Genomic DNA, 22,130 nt, shown 5'->3' on the forward strand with positions numbered 1-22,130 from the left:
TTTAGTACTAAAGTAACTTATTTTTATTTTTTGTAAAAAAATTAAGGATTATGCAACTCAAAACACATTCATGCATGTCAAGTTCAATCTGAAAAAATATTTGTTTTGACTTTCTTCAGTCACAGTACAGTATTTTGAATTTTTAAATCATTCAAAAGACAGACAAGTACTTTGAGAAATCATTATTTTCGTCCTCTCACCCCTAAAGCTTTGTTTTTTAAATTACCCACACCCATGGATGTGCTGGTTTTCTGTTCCAGATGTCTGGAGCTACGGCGCTCAACTACTTGATTGGGTTTTGCTTCACTACTACATTTCCCACAATCAACAGTAATCCCCCCTTGTACTGACTTTTCAATTGTTACATCAGGTTGCATGTCAGCCACAGCACTTTTGAGAGACTTCATTCCTTGGGAAAGCTCCCCGCAACATTGACTTAAATCCTTCTGCATGCAAACTGTATGTTTAATTAGTTGAGCATTGCTGCTGGTCAAACGATTTAATGCCCTAGTGTAAGTGTGCATGTTTGACATTGATCTCATGTGTCTATTGCAATTGGCAATGTTCTGTGTCTGTATGGCTTCACACATTGTTTCCATGGCTGTTGCCATATGGTCCAGTTTATCACATGACGCCATATGTGCTCTTTCAATAACCTTTCCCAATTGACACGGACTGTTATTCATAGCACTGATGTCTTGACTGATATGATTCAGTTTGCCCTTCATTACCCATATATCTTTCCCTTGCAGGCGTTGTACTTTGAGCAACTTCAATTCAACAACACTGGCATGGCTGTCATCAAGTGAGGATGATCTTTGGTTTGAAGAACGTGCCTTCGTCTATAAAAGTGTTGAATTCTACTTCAACGACTTATCTGTGTCTTTTGTGTGGCAGGGATTTTAGCAGTCTGCTGCTCATGTACTTGTACATTTGGCTCTTCTTCAGTATCTGAGTGCTCTAGTTGGCACACTTTTTTCTTTGTTTTTCTTGTCTGCACAGTGGGTGAGGATGTCAAAGAATTTTGTTCTGCTGTGTTCTGCATTTCCAAATTGAAAGTGTCTTCAAAATCAATTGTTTCAGTTTCCTTTTCTGTTTCTATGATATGAATAAAAGAGTGGATTTAATGTATACATGTGTAATTTTTAAGCTTTTTGTGTTTTGACACAATGTACACATGAATTTAAATAAACATGCATCATGCATGGAAACCTACACTGACATTGCTGATGTGTTACTTTGATTTGAATGTTATTTTTCTTACAAATTAAAATTTCAAAATAAAAAAACTACAACTCCCATAATGCATTGCTTCATTCCTATAAACTGACTTTCTGACCACCCTCTTTCTATGTAGTCAATGTAACATGTTGGGGAATGATCATGTGCATCTGTGATGTAAATAATGGGCCGCTACACTATTACTAATGTATAAGAAAAAAAAAAATAAATATAAAACACTTACCGTGTGATGTGGGAGCATGCTCAGAGGTGACTTTTTGAATCACTCCAATGACTGCTTCTGTGACAAGGGTCCCCTCAACCATGTCCTCCAGGGGCGTATTTGGTCTATCCCTGGGGGGGCCACCACCAGTCCTTTTGGCACTTTTAATCCTGTTAGCAATTCTTTCTTTGGCACGACTGCGTAAGTCATACCAGCGTTTCTGCAGATTGGTGATATCACGCTGGGCAACTCCCACAGCATTCACTTTGGCTTGTATTGCCAGCCAAAGTTTTCTTTTCACTCCTTCAGGGACCTTAAGGGATTCCTTTCCAAAAAGCTGGTCCTGCCTCAAAGTGACCTCTTCAATCAAAATCTCCAGCTCCTGTTCACTAAACTTTAATTTCCTTTTTCTGGCATGCAGGTCTTCAACAGCACTTTCAGAAGCCATTTCTCCTTCAACAGCACACAAAAAACACTCCACCAGTTGCTGCAAGCAGAGCTCCAACTGCCAAATGCCACTCCTGCAGTTTGAACTAGGCTTCAGGTGTGTGTAATAAGTCTCCTGGCTTCCTGGGTGTGTCTTCATTGAAATGCATGAATATGCAAATTCGCATTTTGCGAATTCGCATTTTGCGAATTCGCAAATAAGAATTCGCAAAATTCTTGTTATTCGGTAAAATTTGCGAATTTTACTGAATCGCAAAAAAATGCAAAAAAAATGATGCATAGCATTTTGCGATTCTTTATTTGCGATTCGCTATTTTTCGCAAATTAAGATTCGCAAAATGAAACAATGATGCATGTGCCCGTATATTTGTTATTTGCGCGGCTCCGGTGCTTTAAGGACAATGGGTTTTCAAATAGACATACAAAGTTTAAAGGGACCCAAGAGAGCGGAGCAGCTGGTTACATGTTAGGCTCTTGCATTTAGGATGAGAAAAACTTGCTTTTTGTAGGACAGGTACGTGTAAAATAAAAGTTATGCGCAAACTTACAAAGAAATCAGGAAATGTTGAGACACACAAACGTCTGCAGCCATTATGAAAATAATTACGAGGACAAAACCCATTTCCTGTTTCACTTCCGAGCACTGGTGTCAGCGTTGTTAATCATAGGTTAAGCTACGCGTATTAAGTGAGTCACCGCACCTGAAATGCCACAACACAGGGTAGACTGGCTTCGAAGAGCAAGCTGGGCTCGGAGGTGGCCATGCAAATTCAGCATCTGAATGATTCCCAGAGAAGGATCCAGTCGAACGAGCTTCCAAAAAAACGAAAATGCAAAATGACAGTTTGATATGAAAATGCTAGAGGCCCATGTGATGATTACAGCGCTGCCATGTAGGCAAGGCAGCAGCAATGCGAGGGAAGAGGTGTGGCGCCGCGGCCAGGGCGACTGACGCTGGAATCTGGGGACCACGGTTCGATCCCCGGCTCCGGCGGCAGGTTAGCCCAGCACCATGTGACTCTGGGCAATAGCTCGCTTAATCTTCCCGACGGCCCCCAGCGCCTAGAGACCCTTACGGGTGATTGTGCGCTTTACAAATGTGGACTTTACTCTATTATTTTTTAGTATAAACAACAGCAGCCCTTTTGACTTTCTTCCGAAATATAACAAAAGCTCTCAATTTTGGCTGCGGCAGATCAAATGATGCAGCGCATTAGGAAATACACTACTCATAGATGTGTGTTTTGCAGCAAAGCTCCCTTGCTGTGCTTTCATTGTGCACCGCACAGGTGTGTTCAGTTATTTCAGATTTAAAATGGTGCAGTTTCTCGGAGTATCGTACGGTTACCTGTATACCACTAAACACTAAAAGGAAATGGGCAGCAGCCTAAGTTTACTGGTAATACTAGGACAGATGGCTGACTGTGGCTCCAGATACCCTGGGGTGGGGGTTTGTGAAGTGGTTGACGGGTGATTGTGGGTGAGACAGGAGTGGTAACTTCCTTTCCTGGTGAGCTTCCTTCTCTTTCTCAGTTTTGCTTATTTAAAAGCAAATAATACACACAACACAAAAAAACGAGTATTTAGACATTACTATGTACATGCACAATGTCTATGTTTAAAAGATGGTTACTCAGTTTCTGAGCAAAAAGATTACACATGGGAGGGGCGAAGGGGTTGACGGAGGAGTGTGGGTGGGTGGGTCAGGAGTGGTAACTTTCTTTCCTGGTGAGCTTCCTTCTCTTTCTCAGTTTTGCTTATTTAAAAGCAAATAATACACACAATACAAACTGGTATTCAGACACTACTATGTACATGCACAATGTCTATGTTAAAAAGATGGTTACTCAGTTTCTGAGACAAAAATACTACACATATGTGTGTTGCATTTTATTTGGGGTGTCTTCAAAACTAAATGAAAAGCACCAAAACGAGTTCCAAAGTGACCTCGTGTTCAGGAGCATTTTCCAGCCCTGACATTTTACCAGGGTCAGATTAGGATTAAAAATCGGCCCGGGCATGATAAAAACAAGCACTGGCGTTGCCAATAGGTCTCGCATTTACGCGAGTTTGAGCTATTGGCATTGTAAATGACAATTACTTTTATTTATGTTTTTGTTTTTAAAACGTAAATAAAAGACCTTGTCATTTACAATGCCATTAGATCTAAATCTCGCAATTGCGAGACCTATTGCATTGCAAATGCTTTTTGTTTCTGGCTTTTTTATGGTGTTATCAGTCGTTGGTAGGAGTGCGCTTTACCTCCGAGATGAGCGAGTACTTAAGATGGCCATGATGTATGCCTATGACTATGCTGACTTACTGCAATGTCAATTGAGATGTTGTTGGTGCAACTATGTGGAGGTTACAATGTGACAGAACGCTCTGACCCAGCTGGGTAAATATTATAACCTACAACAGTGACAAGATGTGGATTATATCTGCAAGACGAGAGCAGTCTCCTACAATTCCTGGGTTAAAAAAAAACAAGCGCCAAAGAAAGCAGGAAACAATTAAAAACAAGGGGGATTGCCTGTTGTGAGCAGAGCCTGGTGGGGGGGGCGGGAATGCGAGCGAGAGGAGGAGAATGGAGGGGGAGGCAAGACAGAGGCAAGGAGTGTGGCAAATGGCCGGAGGGAAGCCGGAGAGACATGGGAGAAGCTGCTAATTAGGGGAGGAGAAGCCGCAGAGCGCACGCTGGGCGAAGCCCTTTGATGTGCTGTGCGGCCGTGACATTTACTAAAGCTGAATCGGGAAAGGAAGGAGGCGCTGCTAAGCCTCAGAGAAACCTTTTTAAAATTGCACTGAAATACTCTATTTGCACAATTTGTATTTTAATAGCTGAGAGCATTTTATGATCGACGACAGCGTCGCAACGGTAACCGCTTGGGAAATTTGTTATTTGCACATAGCATTGGGGGCATAACATTGTTACCAGCTAAATTGTGTTTTGCTCGCCTGCACACTTCCGACTACTACCGGTTAGTGGTCTAGCTTGATCGGCGTGAGGTCCCGCCCACCACACTTGAAAAGTGAGTGCGCAGAGCGGACACGCGCAGCGGCGCGCGTGCGGCGCGTCTAAGTCGCGTCAAAGTCAAGGCCTGTCCTCGCCTGTCACCGCCTGAGAACCGACGCACGACGCCACGTTCGTCTGTCTTCCAGGTACCACAGCCAATACTTCAAAATGATAACCTATTCGAGGGATCAGCTACTAGCTCTAAACACCAGCCCCTCGAACCCTCCCCAAACAATCACACCCCCTGTTCTAACTTGTATTTATGGTAACGTGCGCTCCCTCCCAAAGCACGCCATACAAATCTGGGCAGTGCTCGATCAAGAAGCTCCTGACCTGTTTTTTATGACAGAGACATGGATTCAAGATCATTCCACCCCAGATATAGCCACAGCCTTACCTGAGGGTTATAAGATCATTAGGCTGGACAGAAAATCTAAAAGAGGCGGAGGAACCGCCATCATATTCAAAGAGCACATAAAAATCATTACCATAGAGACTCATCTGGCGCCCTGGGGCGAATTCTTACTTTTCTCCCTGCTACTCAATAACACTGAATCCTGGAAGGGGGCTTTGGTCTACAGACCTCCCACTACTAAAGTGAACTTTGCCACCCAAATGCTAGACATTCTTACACCCCACGTCCTTGCATGTAAACATTTCTTGCTATTAGGGGACATAAATCACCATCTAGAATGTCAAACCGATCACCATACCGTTGAGTTGATCAACAGCATACATGCATTAGACCTGAAAATACTAGAGACAGGCCCGACGCACATTGCGGGACACTGCCTCGACATCATCTGTTCCAATTCGCAACAATTATCCATTAATGACCTTACTCCTGTATTATGGACTGATCACTCACTTATAAACTTTTCTATCAAACTCAACTCACAGCACCCCAGATCCCCCAAACAATTGAATTTAACCAGATCATGGACAAAAATACAGATAGACACATTTCAGAGGCATTTCATTCCTCCCCCTGCCACCCAATCGGCGAATCAGATGGCAGTGGACCTAGACAAAGCCATTGTAAAGGCCCTTGACATAATAGCCCCTAAGCGCCCAACTAAATGCCCTACAAAAAGCAGTCCCTGGTTTACCCCGGAACTTAAGAGATTAAAAGTAGCTACTAGGGCTCTAGAAAGGCGTTGGAGAAAAACCAAAAACTTAGACGACAAAGCCAAATACAAAACCTCACACCACGAATATATGGCGAATATAGCAACAGCAAAAAAAACCTATCTTGCTGATAAAATAAATCAAGCAGGGAGCTGCCAAAAAACACTATATAAAATAGTGAAAGACTTCACGAATCCCCTACCTTGCCAAGCTACCACACCTGAATCCCAGGAATGGGCAAACCAACTATCCGTATATTTTAAGGACAAAATAAATAATATATATATGACCTTTCCTAATTCGACCCCCAATACAGATGCTTCACACCCTCTGTCCCCTTCACATATGGAGAACTTGTCACCCACCACGCAGCTACTAGAATTCAATCCCTTCACTATAGACATGGTAATAAGTAATCTAGGAAAGATCAAATCAGGATCCCCAAATGACTCAGCATCATCACAAATTCTAGCCAATATTGGACCAGCTATAGCGACTGAACTCACCACAATTTTTAACATCTCCCTTGCACAAAGTACATTACCAAGCAGCTGGAAGGAAGCAACGATTAGGCCCATTATCAAAAAAATCAATGCTGACCACACAGTTCCTTCAAATTATCGCCCAATAGCCCTCCTCCCTCTGTTTGGTAAAATGATGGAGGCAACTATAAACTTCCAACTAATGAAACATCTAGAAGACAATAAGATACTGGACGCCACCCAATCAGGCTTTAGAGCCCACCATAGTACTGAAACAGCTCTACTCGAAATAGTAGACAATATCCACCTTGCCATTGATTCGAAGAAATCAGCAATCCTGATTCTGTTGGATCTCTCTGCAGCTTTCGACACCATCTCCCACACAGTACTAATAGAGCGGCTGGTGGGGGTTGGTGTCGGGGGCAAGGCGCTGGGCTGGCTACAAAGCTACCTGGCAGACAGGAAATCTAGAGTAAAAACTGGTCCTTTCCTGTCCGGTACTACAGATAACAACATTGGCGTACCCCAGGGCTCAATTCTGAGCCCAACGTTATTCAACGTTTATATGTCCCCCCTAGCCAAGATAATCAGGGACCATGGCTTCCAAACTGTCTCATACGCTGACGATACACAGATCCTGGTCACCATGGGCCCCGACCCAGGCGATACTAAAATCAGATTTCGGTCCTGCATGGTGGCCATCAAAAAATGGATGACTGAGAACTTTCTAATGCTCAATGCAGAAAAGTCCGAAATAATGCTGTTCGGAAAGGCACACCAATTATGGGAACAGGACTGGTGGCCCATTGAACTTGGTCAATGCCCCCCCCTAAAGGTACAGTCCGAAACCTAGGAATCACAATGGATGACCAACTCACAATGCAACCACACATTAATAAAGTGGTACACACCTGTGTAGGCCTAATGAGAAGCCTCAGAAAAATATTCAAATGGCTTCCTTTAACTAGCAGAAGACCACTAATCCAAGGCTTAATAACTAGCCGGCTGGATTATGGCCATGCATTGTTTGCTGATATAAATGCTTCTAACATAGCCAAACTACAGACCACTCAGAACAGCGCGGCCAGGCTCGCACTGGACCTTCCACCAAGAACCCCGTCTGCCCCCTGTTTGAATCAACTACACTGGTTACCAGTTAACAGACGCATAAAGTTCAAGGTCTGCTGCCTAGTCCACAAACCTTTAAACGGACAAGGACCAGCATATATCAGAGATAAACTGCACCGATACAGCCCAAAGAGAAATCTTCGCTCCTCCAACCAGCTACTGTTAAAGACGCCTAGAGTCCGCACAGTGAGGAACGGTGATAGATGCTTTTCAAAAATTGGTCCTTCCATCTGGAATTTACTTCCCCTAGATCTGAGAGCAGAACCCAATCTGACTATCTTCCGTAAGAACCTAAAAACTCTGCTCTTCAAACCTTAGTCAACCACCTTCCATACCTACCGGTTCTGTTTTATCCATCTGTCAGCGCTATGAGACCTAATGGGTGAGCTATGCGCGATACAAAAACAAATACAAATACAAATACAAATGCGCGTGCTTGTTTGCTCACGTGATTCACGTGAACTTAATGAAAACCGCACGGACTAAACCCTTGGTTTCACGAGTTTTTTGAGCACTTGAATTCTCGCTCCCTCAATGCGCTTGCGCGCATTGATAGGTCGCGAGACCTAAAAGTCGCCCACATTTGCATATTGCCTTTGCAAAACACTGCTTCGGCGAATTTTTATAAAAAAAAAAAAAGGGAGGTAGGGTAAAAAAATGCACGGATTAGCTTGCATTGGTAAAACACACCAGAATACAAGTGAGGCCACTTTTGCTCCGGCCCCCTGCCCCTGCTCAATAAGCACTATAAGGAGCCGGCACCAGCGAAGGACACCTCTGCCCTTTGATAAAAGGGAAGTCATTGAGGCTCATCTGCCTCCAGAAAGCCCACTCAGGCATCCACTGGTCCGCTGGAACCGCCACATCGCCCCCCAGACTGCTCAAAAAAGCAGCCCACAGCTGGAGCTGGACACCGGCCCCTCGGCAGGGGCGGCCTTAGGCATGTGCAAGCTGTGCACCTGCACAGGGCCACCAAACTCCAGGGGCCACCACTCCAATATATATCCTTAATATAATAATCCTCTGAGGATGGATACATATTTGCGTGGTGGCCCCTGGCAGGGATTTGGGGGCCTCCGGCTCTGTTCTACTTCCAAACACCCTGACCCCCCCTCTTCACTGGCCTCCGCGCTCCACCCCGCCTGGACCTCCTCTTCCGGGGCCCCCTACCTACGCTCCCTGCCCAGGGCCGCCATGAGCCTAGAGCCGCTCCTGCCCTCGGGCATTGCCCGAGTGCCCGCGTTACCAATCCGACGCTGCCTGTGTGTCCAAAAGAAGCCTGAACATTCTTGCATCTATTTTTATATCCTGCACCCTGCATTCCCCCTCACACCATACCCTCAAACTTCCAGCCATCATTGCCCTTTGCACTTTGCACTTCCCTCTTGCGTATCACCATGACAGGACATGATAATCTAACAATCACACTACATACTATCATTTTACACGCTATTCATCCCCAGGTACATACTATGCTCCCCTTTTACCATGCAGTTCCCCCTTGTACCTTGTGTTCTGCCTCTTGCATTATGGGCTCCACTACTGAATCCTGTGCTCCACCCCTGCATCCTGCGTTCTCCCTGATGAACCCTGTCCTTCTTCCCACGCACCATACATTCCCTACGCAACCTGCTCTCCTCCATCCCACTTAATAGCGTAAATCATTTTGGCGTACGAATGGTGAAGTGTTTACCAGACGTCATCAACATTCAGCACAGGTACAGCAAGCTTCCACCCACATTGCAGTCAGGGTAGTAGCGTCTGCTCACAACAAGGGCTTTCAGCTTTACGGCATTTATTTTTTAGACATTTCCATCTGGTTTTATATTTTATTTTGTGTTTCAATTGTTGCTCATTTCTTATACCTTGATCCACTTTTAATTTGTGTTTTAATTGTGGATCCTTTCATATACCTTGATCCACTTTTAATTTGTGTTTTAATTGTTACTCATTTCATATACCTTGATCCACTTTTATTTTGTGTTTTCTAAAAATTAAAACAATTAAAACAGAAACTGCTACGTTCCTCATTTATTTAGCCAGTAGAGGTGTGCTCGCATATGTCTAGCTGATGGATTTTAGCTATATAGGAAGCCATATGTAATGCGTCACTCATATGCAGTACACAGCATTGCAGGACAAACACATGCACATCTTAGCTGTCAGAACATTTATTCAGATGATAGTCATGAATAGCGACATTAAAAATAACTTTAAAGAATACCTATTTCCACTTTATCCAGATTAATAAAACATTTTTTAAAAAGAGGTGGTTCTCTGTATTCATGTTCAAAAATCGGTATAAAAGTGAGGTTTATTCGTAACCCACACAGAAATGGAATAAGTGCAGCAGGTTGCAAGATTCCCTATGAGAGGGAAATGAGCATTGGCTACTGCTACCTAAGTTCTGCCTCGTCTAATGATACTCAAGCTTGCCAACATTTTTTCAGTATCCAAAAGTCAAATTGATTGCCATTGCCAGTGCCTGTCGAAGACATTCCACTTCAAATGGTGTAATAGAAATTGGGACCCGGCGTAAACTCGAATTTCAAACTGTTCGCACATGTGAACGAGCAGTAATCTTTGGTTTTTAAACTTTGCCCCAAGAGGTATTATTCTTGATGCATATTGAGACAAGCTCCTCTCTGCAGACAATTAAGACACTCCTGGGAGACGTGAAGGGAGCATTCGAGTTCATAAATGAGTACGAAAAGCGAAGTAATTATACGCCTCTGGAACTCTTTCACTGGTTAGTATTCTGTCCTAGCCGGGCCGCCTTAGAAATCGCAATCGAGCTCTGAGGCAATGTAAGGATCACTGTCTTCTCCATTACAGTGAACGAGCTCTTCAGCTATAGGTCAGAAAAATCTGCATTGCACTGCAGCTGACGGTAATCCAGAATTCCCAGAATGTTCGTGCAGATGATCATCAATTATGCATCACTTGATCTGAAAGGCAAATCTCACAGCTGCCAATGGGGAGACAGTTCAAATGGCTGATGTTTTTACTTGAATATTGGAAAAGCTGATCAGGAGAGAGGCCTGAGAAGACATCTCTTCATTAATATTCATAAATCCACATGCGCCCAGGTGGAATGGCCAAGGTGACAACATTAACTATATTAAATCATAATAAATGATTAAGTCTACGTCATGCATTCTACAAACAAGACTAACCCGTCATGTGCCTCCCTACAAGGATTTGTTTAATGCTGATGTGGCTGGTAATAGTGGTTACTGACCCCTTTGGAATTACGAGATCTGTGGGAACATCACCGTTGGGTTACGTTTCACCTGCAGAGTTAATATGATTTATATGTTGCTGCAATGGCAATGAACTTCCCTTCCCACAAAAAAGTGGTTGCCTGCCCGATTTATATGTGGTTGGAACTTATTTGACTACGGCGGTGAATACTCCATCTTTGCTGTAGCCAAACCTCTCCGGCGGTCCTTGCTCTGTTGGGGTGTTGGAGATCAGGCTATATATGTCCATCCGCCCAACTTAGATGGGCAGGCATATAAGCATGTTTTTTACTGTCCCGTCACCACCAGGCAAACCCTGTCGGTAAGGGACAGTAAAATAGAACTAATGCCCAAATGGCCATAGGAGATGACCCCCAGGGCAAGAGGAGGAATTTTCTTTTCTTTTTTTCTAAAAGAAAATCCTGTTTCTGGATTTTCATTTTGAATATAAAAAAAGAATACAGTTTGGTGCAAGGTTCCATCGAGTTGACGGAGCCTTGCACCAAACTGTTAAGAGGGTTGACCAGAACCACTGTGACACTGGTTCCTGTTAATGCTTTAGAAATGACCGCCAGTTTGGTAGTCATTTATAAATCTGGCAAGTGGTCCCTCCACCACACAATAGAGTAATTTATTCCATCACCCTAGCAGAACAACAGGCCGTCCTCTAGAATATAAAGTAGATCATAAGTCTTTGGGTGATACTCTAGAGCAAAATGAAAAGTTGCCAGGGCAACTGGACCTGAAATAACCAATTCCCACAGTAATTTCCCCATTAGAAGGGGACCATCGGGGTATCACTTGTAACCTAATTTATGAATTCAGAATTATTTAATACTTTTATTTAATCATATGATTGATATTTATTATGCAAATTATACAATACTGAATTATTTTCATTGTATATTACTTGCAGCCTGTTATGTTTGTTGGGGTATAGGGTGGGAAGTTAATTAAGTAATAATTAATTAACTATTCATTGTTAATTATTTTTTCAATTCCTTTGTAACTATGTAATTCATGGAATCCGTCTTCATTTTACTTCGGTTCGTAGGGGTGTAAGGTGGAAAGGTAATTAAGTAATAATTGAATAACAATTATTATGGTAACCAAAATGAGACCCAACTCGGAAAAAGAGTAAAAAAGCATTGTGAATGGCTGCCATATTGAAATAATGATTTCATGCATACAATGTGGAGAAATCCTGGGACTTATTTACAAGAGGCCTGCAGAGCCGGAGAATCGTTTTTTTTAAACTCCAGTGGTACAGACCTCTCAGTTATATCTATGAGCGGATGCAAAGCCCCCTGCATGGCTTTTCACAGCCTCATAGATATGGAGTAAGGCAAGGCAGAGCTTCAAGCTCTGCCTTGCCTTACTCTGTGTCAAGGAGGCGTTCCATGGGCTTTGTAGTAGTTTTCCGCATTCAACACCGATGGATCTGAACTTTGCCCCAGATTTACATCACATAATCCTGAGCAGCACCAAAAACGTATGCCTCCCCAGAGCAGACAAAACAAGGAGAAACGTTTTCATTTCTCCTCGGGTTTCCTCTTTCCACGTGTGCTGTATTCTGCAGAACACATAGAAAGAGGAAAACATGTCTCATGATTGTTTTTATGCACCTTGGTGCCCCTTCATGCATAAAAACAATCATGCCACAACACAGATACCCTTGCACCATGCCTACTTTGGCGCAATCCTGCAAATTGTGCGCCAACGCTGGCAGAAAGCACAGGAATGCACCATATCTTGTAAATAAGCTGCATTTCTGCACTTTACAATTGGTGCAGGGCAGCGCAGCAAAATAACTTGCGGTGCTAACCTATGCCAATTCTTTGTAAATGAGGCCCCGTTTATAACAAAAATAATAATCATTGATACTATGAGACACACTCTTTCACCTTATACATTGCTATAGGCTACAACGGATCTTTCAGGTCGCTTCATGAGTTGACCATTGGGCTTTCCAAATATTAACCCACCGAGTTCCTGTATGTATAATGCACTACATTTTATATGATGCATTTGTAGGCTTTCCTGTTTTTAATTTCTATTATTCGAAAATTCTGGTGGGGTTTTTTCAGTTTTTTTAATACCTCAAAAAACCAGTGGTTATCAGTGGTTACACATTAAAGTGAGGAGGATGAGTGGAGAACACAAAGTAAAAAAACAGCTGAACACTTCATTAGAAGAAAATATAAACCAAATGTGGTAACAAAATGCTGGGAGAGAACCAACCAAAGAACACAGGAAGATTGCTTAGCGGTAAAAACTCCCCAAGAGAAAAAGAAAACAGAAAAAATACAGATGATAACAGACTTTGCTCAAGAAAGCAACCAAATAGAAAAAATCTTGAGGAAGAATTTCAAGGGAAAGAAAAAAGATGAAACATGGCTGAAAACCAAAGGATTTGTAAAATATCATGCTTGCAAAATGTGTCAAATTGCAAAGCCAACTAAAGAAATAAACTTGGCAAACAACAAAGTGTGGGAAATCTGCCAACTAATCACTTGTAAAACACAATACACAGTTTATGTAGTAGAGTGTCCATGCCCCCAAAGGTACGTTGGAAGTACCATTTGCGAACTGAAGAAAAGGATAATGGAGCACGTGAGGGCTACAATCCATAAAGATCGCACAAATGCAATATCAAAACATATGGAACAATGTCATCAGGAAGATTGGAAACAACTAAAATTCTATGGAATAGAGACAATTCCAAAAAGAGAACGTGGCGGGGATCGGGAGAAGATCCTACGACAAAAGGAATCGCGCTACATCTTGAAATTAAGAACTTTACATCGACATGGCCTGAATCAGTCAGAGGAAATGTACATTCATTTGTGAAAAAGATCTGTCCTCAAGACAGCTGGAACAAAAAAAGTTGAATTATAGGAGCAGTTGCGAGCCCCACTCGAAGGAGAAAAAAAGAAAATGAGAAAATGAAAAATGTGAAGGAAAACAATAAAGGTTTTTGCTGGGAAAAAAAGGAAAGAAAAAAAAGAAAGAAACTGTAATTAATTACATATAAAGCAGAAATTAATATAACGTAAACAAATGGAAGATAAAAGATTGACTCATTATTCAACCTAAAGAGACTCAACACAATCTTTGACAAACGAAAAAAAATGAAAAAAGTGTTGTTAACTACAATTACAAAAATGCAAAGGGCCACCTGGAATGAACAGGAAATGACATCATCAAAATTTGAACATTTCAAGGGTGACTTGCTAAGGGGCCATTTGATCGTGAACAAAGTGTTTGGCAACATCGAAACACGTCAATCTGACATGCTTTAAGCCCTTCTTCTAAACGATGAGAAAATAAATTTAAAAAAGTGTAAAACGACACTTCGGGAGTGCGGCCCATTTTTCTTTCTTCGAAAGAATATTATGCAACTACGCAGCGGCGTGGTTCAGCTGCAGGAGATCGCACCTATACATATATATATTACCTACTGGCGGTCGCCAGTAGGTATATATAGTTAGGATTTTTTCTCTATGGGATTTTTGAAAATTCTATGTCTAATAACTTTGGCGTTTGTGGACGGAATTGGCTGAAATTTTCTGGAAAATGGAACATTTTGTTTCTGAGCAGCCCCTGGAAATTTGGGGGGGGTTTGTCAAGGGGGGGGCCGAGAAAAAAGGGGGTCCCAAAACGTGTTTTTAACATTGAGTTTTCCATAGGGCGGTTGGCCTCACTTTTAGCCCGAACGGCTGAATGGATTTCCACGAAACTTGGCAAAATTGTAGGGACTGGTAGCCCGATGTGCCTTTGCTAGGTCTCAATATATGTGCTTCAGTGGATTTTGAGAAATTAACGTTTAAAAAAAGATATATATCTGTAAGCGCGCTCTGGGCAGCGCTCCGGTTCGCGGACTTTACGCGTAACGGAACTTCGCGAAGCGAAGCTGATTGGCTCTCCGGTGTCTGTCAACATTCTAAACAGTCCGGAGCGGCCGCCATCTTGTCTCTCGGTAGGATCGAGAGACAAGAGGAGGCCAAAACAAAGGGGGAAATGATCATAAGGGGGCATAGTAGATCCTCCCTGACCCCCTAGGTTTAATGTGGAGGCTTTAAAAGGGCCCCGCGGGGCAAAAAAAAATAAATTTTTTTTTTGTTTTTTTTGCGTGGGTAGCGCCCGGTCCGCGAACCGGGAAGCGTTCTGGGCAGCGTACTATAAGGAAAAAAGAATGATAGACTTTTCAAATACTGTATGTTAATTGATTGTTGGTTTTGTTGATTATTTTTTAATTTTTTTATTTTTTAAGCAATTATTTATTATTGTGATTGTGTTTCAAAATTTAATAACATTTCTAACATTTAACTAGTTTATGAATTACATATAAAAATGATTAAAGACTCAAAAAAATTTTAATATTACAAACAATTTTATTTTTCGGATTGTTTTTCAAAATTTAATAGAACGTCTAGCATTTGACTGTCCGATATGTCCTCTTGTTGAGTGAACATAAGTTCCCACATTTGACCGTCATCATAATGAAGTAAATGATCCACAGATTCTACACATTGAACTAATTCATGGTCCCGTGATTCATCCATGAAATCTGAGTCATCATTGTCCTCAATATCTTTTTCTGTGTTGTTCTCCAGAACAATTTCGAAGGAAACATTCTGCTCACCTTCCATTTTATTGCTGTAATTTGCATAAAAAATAAATATATCAGTAGAGATAGGGCACTGTTGGGTTTAAGTTCAGACAGGTACTTGTGAGTTTATAACAGAGAAGTAATCTATGGGCACTGTATGGTTTCAGGCGTGAAGTAGTACTATTAAAAAGTGCCTGTGAAGAAGCCTAAGTAAATTCATAATTATACCACAGAAACCTAAATCAATCAATAATTATAATAAAGAAGCCTTTCTCAATGTCTAACTCTTACAGAGGGATAGTATATAACTATCTGAAAATGTTTTCAAATTTATAAAATAATATCTCACATTCTAAAAAGAAGTTTAAGTTGTGAGTGAAAATGATCTTGCAATGTAGTTCAGGAAGTAGTAGTCAAAATGGCTGTGTTTCTCTCTCTTCCTTTATATATATTCAGGTACATAGCCAATCAAATGTCAGGTAAAAAAAGTAGAAAATGAAAGTAACATTTTAATTGGTTGTCAATTCCAACACTTCAGATGTGTTTTGTGAAGTAATTTACCTCAGGGTATTTAGAAAGGTCTACAGGCTAAATGGTTAAATGGAATTTCAATCAAATTTGTGAAAATGGTAGGCATTGGTATGTAGTATGAGCTAATCTATATTTGGTGAAATTGTCTCCAGTCGCTTTTCTGTAAACTACTTTCCCACCTTTTTTGATGGTGCGCTTCCCAGGGAGCGACCCGGTACGCGAACTGGTGAGCGCCCCGGTTCGCGAACCTTAAGCGTTACGGGAGTCCACCATTTTGTGTTTCGGTCGAATTAAGATACAAGATGGAGGGCAAATAATGTTCAGAATGGGTAGAAGGGGGCACGGTAGACTTATCTTGACCCCCTAGGTTTTCTGAGGGTGGCTGAGGAGGCCATTATGTGCGGAAAAATAAACAGCGACCGCCAGTAGGTAATATATATATATTCACTGAAAAAACCATAGGTTAGAGACCATATATAGTTAGGAATTAGCATTTAAAAAACCTTGAAAATTCACTGAAAAAACCATAGGTTAAAGACCATATATAGTTAGGAATTAGCATTTAAAAAACCTTATTTTACTCACACAAAACCATTGAAATTCCATATATAGTTAGTTGCACTAACTATATATCGCGCACCCGCAATTCACTGCTGATGATGTCACATATTACATCATTCATGACATGGTCAGTGACATCACTGATGACATCACTGATGACATCTCAAATGACATCACTGATGACATCACTGATGACATCTCAAATGACATCACTGATTACATCACTGATGACATCTCAAATGACATCACTGATAACATCTCAAATGACATCACTGATGACATCTCAAATGACATCACTGATGACATCACTGATGACATCTCATTTGACATCATTGGTCACATCACTGATGATATCATTCATGTGACAATACAATGCATCTCCTCACACTTTCATATAACCTCTGTTACACCCAGTGTTAAATACAGAGTATAATTTTTTAAACCATTGACACACCAATACTAGTTACTACATACGCACTCACTGATTCCTATGTTTACACAAACACTCACTCATTCACCCATACAATCATTCATACATACAATCACTCATCTTTACAACACTATCATATGCACTCATACACCTATACAGACACTCACACTCTGCCACTCATCCATGGAGTTACTCACACACCTAGTCAGTCCTGTAAAGAATCAATCACACTTCCATTTTCTAATCTATACAGTTAAACATAGAGCACCTTACATTTTCAAACATATACTAACACATACTTACTCTCTTATACAATCATTGATACAAGTACACATTGATCTGCACAGAGTCACACACCTCCCAGCCAGCCACACACACACTCAGTCTCCCATACAAATACTTGGGCAATCAATCAATAACCCATATAGTTACTCATATAGCTACTGATCAACACATGCAGCAGTTTACAGAACAAAAGACATAATGATGCACAAATTAAGACAGTTTAGTCACTAACCCATGCACTCAGTGAGACACATTTAATCACTCACTCATACATTCAGTCATGCACCTACTAAATCCTTCGTCCAGACACTTATACATCTACTCATTCTTCAATATGTAAGACATATTTTAACTTTACAGAAACATACAGTCACTGGATGTTGTCATCAGTGATGTCATCAGTGATGTCATTTGAGATGTCATCAGTGATGTCATCAGTGATGTCACTGACCATGTCATGAATGATGTAATATGTGACATCATCAGCAGTGAATTGCGGGTGCGCGATATATAGTTAGTGCAACTAACTATATATGGAATTTCAATGGTTTTGTGTGAGTAAAATAAGGTTTTTTAAATGCTAATTCCTAACTATATATGGTCTATAACCTATGGTTTTTTCAGTGAATATATATATATATATATATATATATATGCACATATATTCTGAGTGGTTTTATGGGTGTGTGTCAGAGTGAGAGTGGTTTTGTGGCTATGTGGGTATATAAGTAGGTATGTGAGTAGCAGTTTGGGTGAGTGAGTGACTATGTTGCTGAGTTAGTGGGTGTGTCAGTGGCTGTATAGGTGGGTGAGAGGATGTTTGAGTAGATTAATGGAGGAGTGAGTGGGTGTGTGAGTACTGCTATATGTCTGTGAATGGGTGTTAGAAATGGGGGTCTCTAGTTGGCAGAGATAGGTACCTTTGTCCAAATAGAGACTCTTGCTTCTAGTCACGGTAAAGGGGATACACTCCTAAAATAAACCTGATCACCTGCTTGGTATCTTGGCACAAGCAGACAGGCGGGGGGGGGGGGGGTGATGCATCAGTTCCTTACTGCACTAGAGGAGAGGTCATGCTTTGGTTCCTTACCGGAGAGGAGGTGATGCGTCGGTTCCTTACTGCACGGGGAGGTGATGCATCGGCTTCTTACTGCATCCCCCAACGATGCAACAGACTTGGCGCCTCGATGCGATGCCACATCCCAATGACAATGCGTGAACTGTACAGCCGCATAGCATGCCTTGCATCGAACTCGGTGAGAAGATCTCGGACTTCGGAGTTCGATGCACTCAATGCGGAATGCAGCGATTTCTCGAGCTGCGGCAGGGGCTGTGACTGTTTCTTCGATGATGTGTCGGAAACAGGTGTGGAGGCATCTCGTTTGTTTGAAGTTGCAGCGAATTTCTAGCTCCCAGTGTAAATCAGACTCTGGAGGTCCAGAACAGCAGCAGGCACCTCATCGCAGATTAAAATTCCTAGCAAGGAAATTCAAGGGAGCTAGTGGTGAAGTCTTTGTGTCCCTGAGACTTCAGAACGGGAGGCAAGCTCAGTTTCAAGCCCTTGGAGATATTCTTTCAAGCAGGCGACAAAGCAAACAGCAAAGTCCTTTTCTTCTTTTCTTGGTAGCAAGTAGCCACTGCAGGCCAACCCCAGACAGCAAACAGCAAACAGCAGTGTTAGAAATGGGATTTCTGGTTGTCTAGGGCAAGCGCCTTAGCCAGGCCGAAACCACCACTCTAGTCAGGGCAAGGGAGTTACATGCTGAAGATAACCCCTGCTCACACCCATGGTAGCTTGGAATGAGCAGTCAGGCTTATCCAAAGGCAATGTGTAAAGCGTTTGTGCAATACACACACACAGCGGCAACACCCTAGGCACTCTACAAAAGAGACTCCATACAAGTTAGATAAAAAATAGCCTTTGTATTATCCAAAACACATTAGAATCATAATCACACATATACACTCTGCAAACTGGCACCAGGTCATAATATACTGGGGATTACATACATGACAAGGTCAATCGGGCCACTGTCAGAACCATCACAAAGCACAAGTAGCACATATAAAACACAACCAGTCACCACTGGTACAATACGAATGAATTCTTTATTGTGTAGTTAATAAAAACCATTACAAAAAATAGAAAATACCACAATGTTTAAAAAGCAGGGAGTTAACACTGCTACATGAAAGATAACATTTATAAAATGAAGATATCATTCGAACTTCAGGATAAACTTGTCAAGGACAATGGCGCAGCCACATAGATAGGGAGATCGTATTGCAAGTTCAAGTCTTTGCCAATAGCTCTTGTTTTTTCTCAAGATTGGCAGTAAATTTGACTGCTCTGCAGATGAATTGTGGATCAGCTAAGCATAGGATTTGTACGATTGCAGACCGACATAATGCGTTTATGTTGCAGGTGATAAGACTTAGTACAATACTGTACTAAGTCTTATCACCTGCAACATAAAGGCATTATGTCTGCATCACTTTGGCAAGAAACACATTATGCATAAACCATCAGCATAAACACATTATGCATAAACACGATAGCATAACATTAGGCATCACATTAGGGCCTTGTGCCCTACCAACATAAAGCTGACCCCAGACCAACTGGCCTTTCACTGGGGCTCAAATTCCCTCTGTCCAAAATGTCAGGGTGTAAATGTAGGGCCTCTCAAGTATCCCTCTGGCCAATGCTGCAAAAATACTGCACAATGCGCTGAGGGTGTGGGGTGCAACTCACCCCTCCTCATCATGAATCAAACAAAAATGCCCCCGTGTTGTAGCTGACTGCACTCTCGCAGTGCAGCAGGCAAGTCCTGCACCAAAAGTGCATTGGGAGCCCTTCTTTCCCAAATGTTCCCTTTTCAAATGAGGCCTTCAAACTGCCCCCCCCCCCAGCTGCCATTTCAGTGAAAATAAGGCCCGTAAAGCACAGGGGCAGGCACTGCTACCCACTGGTAGTGCAATGCCTTTGAGAACGGGAAGACCTCACTCGGTCTCTCTCATGTAGGAAGGCCCCTCCAATGAGTGGACTCCCCTTGGCACTGCAGTGCCTCTTGAGCCCCACTCTGGGCCTCTAAAAACCCAAGTACCCCTTTACTCTAGTCCCACTCTGAGGCACCAACAAAGCCTGCCTTTAGCCCCACTCATCGGGGTTTCCTTTGTGGTGGAAGCAGAATGGATGCGCTCGCTTTGGGAGCCCCCGAGGCTCCCTTTCTGATTGCTGACATGCGGGGCTCACAGAGGGAAGCCTCCGTTGATCCTTCAGCCCTCTATCGCTCACCAGCAGACACAGCGATTCGGGGTAGGCTCCCACTCGCAGTTTGGCTCCACAGTGTCTCGTTCTCCTTGGGCAACACGCGGGGGCTCTCTGCTTCCTGAGTAAAGCCCTGCCCGCGATCAGGCCTCCCTCTGCCTGTCTTATTGCCCTGGCCATGCCCCAAGTCAGGCTCTCTTGCCTGTCTTCTGGTCCAGTGATGACCCACAGGATCCTGAACAGCCACTCCCAGTCGGTATTTCACGGAGCGTAGTCTCCACGCCGTATGACATAGGTTGGGCAGCTTTTACATGCTGCTCAGGGCATCAAGACCCCCGGGGAACTCTTCACGCCCCAGGGCACTGTGGGTTCCCCCTCTGGGGCCCCGGCTGTGTCAGGGAGGTGAGCGCAGCCAACGCTGCAGGGCACAAGCGCTCCTCCCGTTCTTGGGCTCAAAAGGAAACGATCATGAGGCGCTAAGAGTTAAGAACTACAAAAAGGTCAAGCTGGGTGCAGGAGCAGCAGACAGGCCAGCGCACAGGGACCCCAAGCAGAGGGGCAGTCCCTCGAGTTGCTCCTCGGCAAGTACAGCCTGGTCCCCGGCTGCGGTTCCTCCTGTCAGGCCAGCAGATTGCTGGCTACTAGTCCAAATCATCACCCATGAACAGCACCACACATGGGGTCACAGCCCCAGTATATGTATATTATTTTCCTTTGTCTGTCCTGGCACAGGGCATGGGAGAACCAGCCTCAACTGGTTCTGCGGGGTATTGAAGCACTTTGTGTACAGTGCTCACACACTCCTTTGTCAGATGGGGGCTCAGTCCTCAGACCACCACAGGTGGGCAGAGCCAGCATTAACCCAGGCAGGCACAGATCTATTCAGGGTCAGGGGACTACTCCTCCCACTGCTCCAAATACAGACCCCCTATTCAGCTATCGCTGACTCACCCAGCCCTCCCTGGAGCCACACACACACCTCCCCAGCCCCTGTCACTCCAAAGCCAGACATGTAATCCACATCAGACAGGCAGACACATAGCACACAGAAATGCCACCTTATAAAAGTGGCATTTCTAAAATAGTGATAATAAATTTGTACACACCATTGCGCAGCATTTATTATTACTATTCCAACCATACCAAACTTGACTACGCTGCTCCTCCCATATCAGGAATTACCACTGAAACACTTATCAGGGAATCCCCGATGCATTCCCTGAGAAGCGTGGCTCAATGGTTAGAGCGGCAGACCCTGATGCAGCGGTCTGGCCCGGGACCAGGGTTCAATTCCCGCCTCGGCGGTTCCTAGACTCAATTTCCCCGGACCTGATCATTCTCGCCTCCGTGCCTAGTCTAATCATGGGTCCCACTCTGTGACTCTGGGCAATAGCTTGCTTCATCTCCACAACGGCCCCTGCAGCACTTGAATGCCTGGCTTCACCTTGGGGGTGCCCAGAAGTGGACATTTCACAGGAAAGCCAGGATGGGTTCCACAGTGGTATGAATACAGCGCTACGAGACCTCTGGGTAGAAGTGTGCTATATAAATAC

The sequence above is a fragment of the Lissotriton helveticus genome, chromosome 11 (assembly GCF_964261635.1).
Source record: "Lissotriton helveticus chromosome 11, aLisHel1.1, whole genome shotgun sequence".
In the NCBI taxonomy this organism is placed as follows: domain Eukaryota; kingdom Metazoa; phylum Chordata; class Amphibia; order Caudata; family Salamandridae; genus Lissotriton; species Lissotriton helveticus.